Source organism: Alligator sinensis, unplaced genomic scaffold (assembly GCF_000455745.1).
Source record: "Alligator sinensis unplaced genomic scaffold, ASM45574v1 scaffold97_1, whole genome shotgun sequence".
Taxonomy (NCBI): Eukaryota; Metazoa; Chordata; order Crocodylia; family Alligatoridae; genus Alligator; species Alligator sinensis.
This window is the reverse complement of record NW_005841921.1, coordinates 1,645,655-1,653,906: the sequence shown is the minus strand read 5'-3', so window position 1 is coordinate 1,653,906 and position 8,252 is coordinate 1,645,655. Positions and strand designations below refer to the sequence as shown.

At 41.7% G+C, this 8,252-nt stretch overlaps 1 protein-coding gene across 2 annotated transcripts in view; it reads left to right on the top strand.

Moving 5' to 3' along the window:
• Positions 1–8,252, top strand: part of SMPD3 (sphingomyelin phosphodiesterase 3) — a 177,969-nt gene that overhangs the window by 21,206 nt on the left and 148,511 nt on the right. The window contains exons 1-2 of one of the 2 annotated variants that reach the window (XM_025198454.1): positions 1,356–1,471; positions 2,345–2,479. The exons of the other annotated variant lie outside the window; for it this stretch is intronic. The gene's annotated coding sequence lies outside the window, so the exon portion shown is untranslated. Of the gene's footprint in view, positions 1–1,355; positions 1,472–2,344; positions 2,480–8,252 lie in introns of those variants that run through there. 2 annotated transcript variants of the gene reach the window in all.

The window sequence follows — 8,252 nt, the reverse complement described above, 5'->3', positions numbered from 1 at the left end:
AGGGAAAGATGTTACATATAAACAAGTTTAAATGATCAGAAACTGGTTTAAACCTGTAACAGAACAGATGTTCAATGCACATAAACCAGTTGGAGAATGGCTGAAACCAATCTGATGCTACATTCAACCAAGTTTATCTTAGACTTAACTGATTTGGGTCAAACCAGTTTATGGAACTTCTGTCCCAGACCCCTTCCTGCTTTAAGTTAAATCAGAGTCCCTCAACATCCTAGCCTGCTTTTCAGCCCTGTGCTGGGCTGGGCTAGGCTGAGCTGTCTGGTCCAGAGAGCATAGCTAGCCCCGCCTCTTTCCTTTCCTTCCCAGCCAGAGCTCCATCCAGCTGAGAAGGGGGTGGGGGATGGCATCCGGGAGACAGCAGCCCCCCCCACCCGAGCCAGCATCTGGCCATGCCACCCCTATGCTAGCTAATGCTGAGAGGTGTCTGTGTGTGTCTCCAGTTTCACTGGAACAAAGGCAAACAGGACAGTGTCTGCTTAGAGCTTTTTGGAACTAATCAGCAGGTCAGCTGGTTATGTTCCTCCCTTTCTCCCTTGGAAAAAGCTGTTTAAGAAAAGCTTGAACTAATGAGAGTGGCTTTGTTTTCTTGATGGGCCAATAAGATGCTTGCTGGCTTGCTTGCTTCAAAGGCTACAATCTGTCAGTGTTCAAGAGGGGACAGAGAGAGATATGAGAAATAACCTGGTTTGCAATGCTTGGGACCTGTGAGTGCCATCAGTTTGCTACAGACAGTATGAAAAAGCAGGGAGAGGGAGATTTAGCTCAGTATCATCAGCAGATACACAAGAAGTCCTCCCTCCCCCAATGCCCCACTTTGCCTCAGAGTGCTAGCCAGGGGCTGGCAACACTCCAGCTCCTTGAGCAGTGAGCTGGGAAAAACCTGCAAGGGCTGCTTCCCCCTCCTCCTCCAAGCATACCCCAGCTGGGAACTCTGCAGGTCAGGGTGGGGGTTTAAACCCCTCCCTAATCATAGAGTCCTCCTGGGGCCTGGCCACACACCTTCTCAGCTCAGCATTGTAGAAGGGAAGGGAGGGCTGCTGTAGTACCCCCCCGGTTTCTAGCCTAAGTCACTGCAGGCATGTGCTTGCATTTCCTGAATCAAAAGTGAATGTCTACTCACTTGCAAATCAGCTTACACGCTGCAGGTCAGACTAACCTGCAAAGATTGAATTAATTCAGGCTCGGGCTTTTTAAATGTCTGTCCATAGTCTAAATGCAATCTATCAGTAATAAGCATGAAAGCAGTCATATGACTTCCTGATTCCTGCTAATTCGTCAGTGACCGGTTGCTATTGGATTCCTTCAGAATAGTTTTCAGGTGCTTAAAATGTAGAGAAGGCAAGTAACTGCAACTCTGAAATGGTCAGTGGAAACCAGTAACTGCAACTCTAAAATGTTCATGTGCAATCCATACCCTGTTACATGCATCTTCCTCTTCAACTATGTGCATTTTGTAAGTACATGATATGTATTACTTTTGGTTTCTTTCTTATTGCTGAGGATATAGTTTGGGAACAGCTGAGCATGGGGAAGTGAAGTCTGTGTTTAATGTTGTGTTAGTGTTTGTGAAGTGCCAGGAAATGGGAGAGTTTCTGGATTCAGACATGGGGTCTGTGGACTGTATCAAGGACAGGATCAGTACTCAGCCCATTAACATTTGGTGCAGGAATTGCAAAGAAAGAGAATGACTGACAGAATCAACAGGTTCTCTTGTAATTTAAGGGAGTAACAAACCTTAGCTGGTGGAGAGAGGGCTAATTTATAGTTTGTTTTTAAGGTATCAGTGGGAAAGCTGTAGAGAATTGTGGAATGTTTTTAGTAGTTCTGACAGATAATGCTTTCAGAAGCACAAGACATATATAATGTAACAACACATTTGGTTAGCCCCACTATGTGAGAAACAGCATTTATAGTGTACTTATGGTTATCTTGCTACCATCTTGCTTAAGATAGCTGTTCTATGTGATAGAATACAGGCTTTGTAACTTTATAGTCACTAATGGAAAAATAGTTTTACTTCATAGAAAAGATTTAGTAGCAGCATGTAGGCAGTTATCATTGTGAAATCTAACCAAGTACATACCTACAGAGTATTTTTAAAACACCTTTTAGAAACAGATTGCTCAACTTATAAAGGGAAATGGGACATTATCTTATTTTTATTTTACCTACAGGATTTTTATTAACCTTGCCTAGGAAGCTGCGCTCCCAAGCTGTGCAGGGTCCGGTAGCTGTAGATGATGGTTAATAATTAAGTGGAAAAAATAGCTATGTATAGTTAGTCAGCTAAGCTTAAGCTTCATAAAATATAATTATTTTATTCCAGTGCAGATGGTAGCAGACCTCTTTTGTGGAGCATTTGATGTGGGATTACCACCTGTCATGCCTGGCTCAGTGACAGGGCTTCTTGATTATATCCATTTAAAACAAAAATCCCTCTGACTTTGTCTGCAACCAGAAGGTATGGACTGTTTGAGTCATTGATTAGAAGCATACTGTAGGTGAATATTTATTTTTATTTTGTGTATAGCACCTCAAAAGTGGATGCTAAAATGATCTATTCAATAAATGGACACCTGTTTGTAAAATACTCTTGACAATTCTTATTTTAATTTATCTTGCTAGATGGTAAAGGGGGTGGAGGGTTATCTGTATGAATGACACGTGCCTCCAGAGACTAGCGGGGCACAGTGACCACCTGCAGGTGCCAGCAGTGGTGGTGAGTGGGGAGCTCCCACAGGTGGCCGCGGCGGTGGCAGGGGTGGGGGGGCGCAAGCACCAACCAGCAATTGGGAACCACCCACAGACACTGCCAGCAGTGTCAGCGGGGGGGGATATCAAGTGGCAACCACCTACAGGCATCGCGCACTACCAGCAGTGCTTCTTTCAGGGAAGCACCGTCAATCTCAGAGGGTACATGTGCACCCGTGTGCATCCCCTACATGTTGCTAATGGTTATCTGTGGCTTGTATGACAGTATTAATGGCAACATGATGTGTTTTTATGTAAAGAATCAGTCTTTGGGTCCTGAGCACAATGCTAAGCTCAAGAAATGAAAGCATTGCAAAGGTGGTGTGCTGAGTCCCTAATAATGGTGGAAAGAGATGTCACTTTTGTGCCACTATAACAACTCCTATAGCGACACAAAGTGAAAGCAAACATATGTCTTTTTCCTCTGTTGCACAACAAATGCTCAATTTTGTGGCCATGGCAGAAGGTAGTAATAAATTGGGTCTCTTGATTTCAGCCCACACCTGTTTTGCTAATAGCAGAAGAGCTCGGGCACTGTGAGGCTGCCCAGGCTCTCCAACTTCTCTTGCTAAGTACAGACAGTCAAAAAGCCTGCAGCTGATTCAATTCAATCTTTGCAGGTTAGTCTAACCTGCTTAGACTGAACCAATAAGCAAATGAACAGACATTCACTCTTGATTCTGGAAATGCAGCCACATGCCTGCAGTGGCCTAGGCCAGAAGCCAGGGGATGCTAAAGCATGCCTCCCTGCTCGGCTGGAGCAGACAGTTTGGGACAAATCTAGCCTGCCCACCATGTGAGGGGAGGTTTGTGGGGGAGGTGCAATGCATCCTGGCATGTTGGGGGACTGTGAGTTAACTTGACTATGGAGGGGATTTGGGACTGAAGTTCAATAAACTGCTTTAACCTAAATCAAGTAAGTCTGATACTACATCCATTCAGATTTATCTTAAACCAGTTTCAGCTATTTTGAAAGTGGCTTACGTGCACTGAACTTCTGTTGTGTTATAGGTCTGAACTGGTTTCCAGTCACTTATATCAGTTTATTTGTAATTTCTCTGCCTTATCCCTAGGGCAAGGGCTCCTCGGGCTTGAAGGGCCTGGTCCTGCACACCCTGGGAATTTCAGGGCAGACTTGCCCCCTCAGGCCTTGGGAATATTTGCCTCACTTTACCCACTTATCCACACATGTCTGAGTAAGGGGGGGTGGGGGGGCCGGAATTGGGGCTTTGGGTGCAAGACATGCATCTCTTGCATTGTGGGGGAATGGATTCCCTTGTGCATGCCTGCAACCATGGAGAGGGGAGTGCAATTCATGTCCCCTCTCTGTATTTGTAGGTGCCTACGGGGGTAAATCCTTGCAGAGGAATATCCCCACACATACCTGCAAATGTGGAGGTACAAACAGTTGGTCAAGTTCCCCTCTCTGTGCTTGCAGATGCATGTGGGACTCTCTCTTGCAGATTTCTCCATGCTGCCTGCAAACACAGAGAAGGAGGACTCTCAGTCCCTCCATCAGCACTTGCAGACAGGTGTGGGGAAATCCCTTGCAGAGGGATTTCCCAGTGTGCATATCTGCAAGTGGGGGTGGGGGAGGGAATCTGCTTGCAGTTATGCCTGGAAGGAAGTCTACAGGGGATTCTCTTGCTTCCCAACACAGGGGCGCATGGCAACTGGGGATATCTGTAGATGTCCCTGGAGCACAATCGGTTGTGCTGCAACATATCATGGCATGCCATTTAAAACATGTTTCTTACCTAAGACTCTTATGGACAAACAGAAGAGAGTACTGTGTGCTGCTCTTCAGTGACTGCCTGTGTATTGGTTTGCTCAGAAGGGAATCGTATCCTTTCCTTATCCTTTGACTACAACAAAATCCTAATATGGGGTTTAGGATATGCTGAAAGCCCGATGTTAGGAGCCAGGGAAAGGAATCCTTTTGGCAGGCCAAAGTAGGTAAATATTAGGAAGATTGACAGTTGTGAGTGGGAGAAACATGCAGTAGAAAGATGAACGAAGAGCCAAAAGAAGTGATGAATAAGCAAGATCAAAAGTAGTAAGAAGCATGCCTAGCTGGGAAGACAAAGAATGATCCTTTGAGCTACATTAGTAACTCAGATATTCTCTACTGGGAAGTCCCAATCAAATCCAAACATTGTCAGATGGTGCCAATCTTTAATAGAGCATGTCAAGTACGGGAAACATAGGATTATTAATATATAAATGATATTGTCTTAACTTCTGAAATGATTCCATACAAAACGCTGTAAAAATCATGCAATTCTCTTTTTATGCAAGAAAAGAAAGCTAATAAAATTGTAGCTGACTCATGAACTAGCAACCCACATTTAGTTTTCCAGGAGAATAATGATTTCAGATCCTGTCCGTTTTCACAGCAATTTTTTTTTTTAAAGGGACTTGTTCTTTTTCTTTGTTACTATTAAATAAGGTAAGTCAATTTAAAAAAAACCTTCATTTTGTGAGCAATGCAATTCAAGCAACTGACACGGTAAATAACTATTTTTGTATCTTCCTATTAGGAAAACCTATTTAGTTTCCTTATATTTACTAAGTGTAAGAAATTCACTTGCTTTTAACACAGTATCAAGCTCTCTACTGAGATGGTCCTTAGACTCATAAGATGTAGTTATTATTTTTACTGGTTAGTATTTAAAGGAAATCCACAAAAATAAATTAATAACCAGGAAATTCCCAAATGCTATTTAAAGTTCCCTATAAATCAGCAATATTTTCATCCTTTATTATGGCTGATAGTTGCCCAGTATATAACCACTTCTTCTCCTGATTGCTTGTACTCCTTGCAAGAATCTGCTAGCGTGATATGAATAAACATAAACAGACAGAAACTGACACAGCTCTAGCACGTAGTCAGTAGAAAGGACTCTGTTCTTAATTGCATCCCCAGCCTTTTAACATCTAAAACCAGAATGTCTCACTCACCACTTTCTTAGAGCATCCATACAGCAGTCTCTTTGTTGCTTGCATTGAGCCTGAAGATCAAACCAGACATTTGCCACTTCATGATTGACTCCTATTCTGACACCTAAGTGGGTGGAATTTGGCCACTGAATAAATCGTGTTGAAGAAGTAGGGAATACTTTTTGTCTCTTTCCTTCCTTCCTTCCTAGAACCTTTAAACTAGCTGTTCTAGAATTAAAGCATATTTGTGTAATTTTTACAACACATGGCTGTAAACCGATAGTTTCAGGCTCCTGCTCTGTCATTTTATCCCTGTGCACTGTAATTAATATATTTAATTACCAGTGGGGGGCTGATTATGCCCTTAAAAGAAAATCAAGCCACACTACTACTCTTAGCAAGTATCTGAATTAGTCTAAAACCGACATCAAATGGCATTTCAGCATTTGGCATTAACAACTCAAAAAGTAAGGAAAAAAATCTTATCCTTGTTTATCCACGACTGTGTGTGTGTGTGTGTGTGTTTGATTTTTTTCCTTTTTCCTTTTTCCTGTTCTGCTTTTACACAAGCCAGTGTTTTTTTTTGTGTAGCACATCAACCTAACAACTTATGTTGTCACAATATCAGTAAATTTTATAGGATTTTATTTCTATAGTTTTATTGTTGCTCATGCCCTCTTTAGCATGAGTCAAAAGTGGACACTACTCTTTCTCTATGCATCAAAGTGTGGGCTGCTATTCTTTCTGATACTGGTATAAGTCAAAAACCTTAAACTGCAGAGCTGTATCAAAGGTATAAAAGAGGTGATGCATGAGCCAAAATGAAAATTCTAACTGGAATCTGTATGTAAAGCTACTTTCAAAGAGAAAAAATCTTTAATTGTAAACTAAGCAAATTTGATCTGGAGTTTGATCAACAGTAAACAAGGATTCCCAAGTAGCCTTCTAGTTCAACTTAGAATAAAACCATAATTTTCTTGGAGCAGCAGGCAGGCCCTACAATGACGCCTAAAGAATAGGCTTGTTCAGAAAATGGTGACTATATTTCACATGAAATCTACATCTCTTTGGAACAATTTGTCAGTTTTAGAATTCATTCTGTAAACTGAATAAAATATATAAATTCTGAGCAATCATAAAATGTCAACAGATCTGCTGCAGAAGAGTATCAGTAGAGTAGTTTGGTTAAAGTCTTCATCCCACATTGTAACTGACCTGAGAGCATGCCAGCACTCCAGTATATTCCCTACCATTCAGTTCCCAAAGCAACTGGGCCAGGTTCCATTCTCAAGAGCACTGGGGTAAGTCCAGACCTAGCTTCTGTGACTTAACAGAAGACTAATCAATAAAGTAAATCTAAAAGCAGAATTTGGTCTGCTGATTCTTGCTGCCTCCCTGAACCTTTCTGCTGTATCTCCCCCTTTTTTGTGCCCACTTACTTTTAAAGATAGATGGATAATTAATTTTATTGTCCGAATGCAGATAATTAAGCTCTGAAAAAGAACAGCCCTCTCCAGCCTGTTCTTCTGACCTTTGAGAAGCTGAAGCCCCAGTTTCCAGATGGTTGAGGAAATCTTTCCAGTAGAGTAAATCTCTACAGAAGCAAATGGCTCATTAATAATTCAAATTGCCTGAATTAAGATAGTCAGTCCATTCTTTTTTTCAGTGTTTGAATTAGTATACTTTTATTTCCTTTATTTCCTGTGCTGTCTTTACTAAATCTTATTTTAATATTGTATGCGGTTTGGTCATGTCATTAAATAAAATATTGTAAAGAAGGACCTAACTCTTGGTTATGTTAATTCAGAGACTGAAGTCTGGATTGACTGCCTACCAGTGGAAATTTATGTTTTTTAGAATGGTAATGCTTACAAGCAGCTTGTAGCAGCTTCATGCAGTTGTATCTCAAACTAAGCAAGACAGTATTTGGGATAGGAGACTTTCAAGAGGTGCTGACAGAATAAATCAGTAGATAGAGTGCCTTTTTTAGAAGCAGCACTGAACTAATGACCCAGCAAGGTTCTGGCCATAAGTAAGTATTAGGAGTGCTATGCATTTGGATTATTTGAGAGACTACATTTTTGGAAACTTGTGATCAGTAGAAATAATGAATTATTGCATTCTTCACAAATTCTTTCTGCCTTCCTGAAATCCTGTAGTTTCAACTAAATACAGGATTCCTTACTTCCTATCTTATGTTACTGTACAGCATTGTGCAAGGTTCTGTTCTTCATGATGAACTATTCAGTATCTTTTATATGTCCAATCCTATAGTATCTGATAGAGCTGTGCAAAGCTTCGGGTGGTGATTTGATTTGGAGATTTGGCCCAATTCGGTGGCCAAATCATAGATTCATAGTTGGTAGGGTCAGAAGGGACCTGAGCAGATCATCAAGTCCGCCCCCCTGCCATGGCAGCTGCTGCTGAATCTCCGAACCTCTGAATCCGAATCGAATCAGGGGACCAATTTAAAGGTCCGACGATTCAAAGCTCTCCGAATCTTTGGCAAAGGTTCGGAGAGATTTGATGAGTCGGACAGTCCC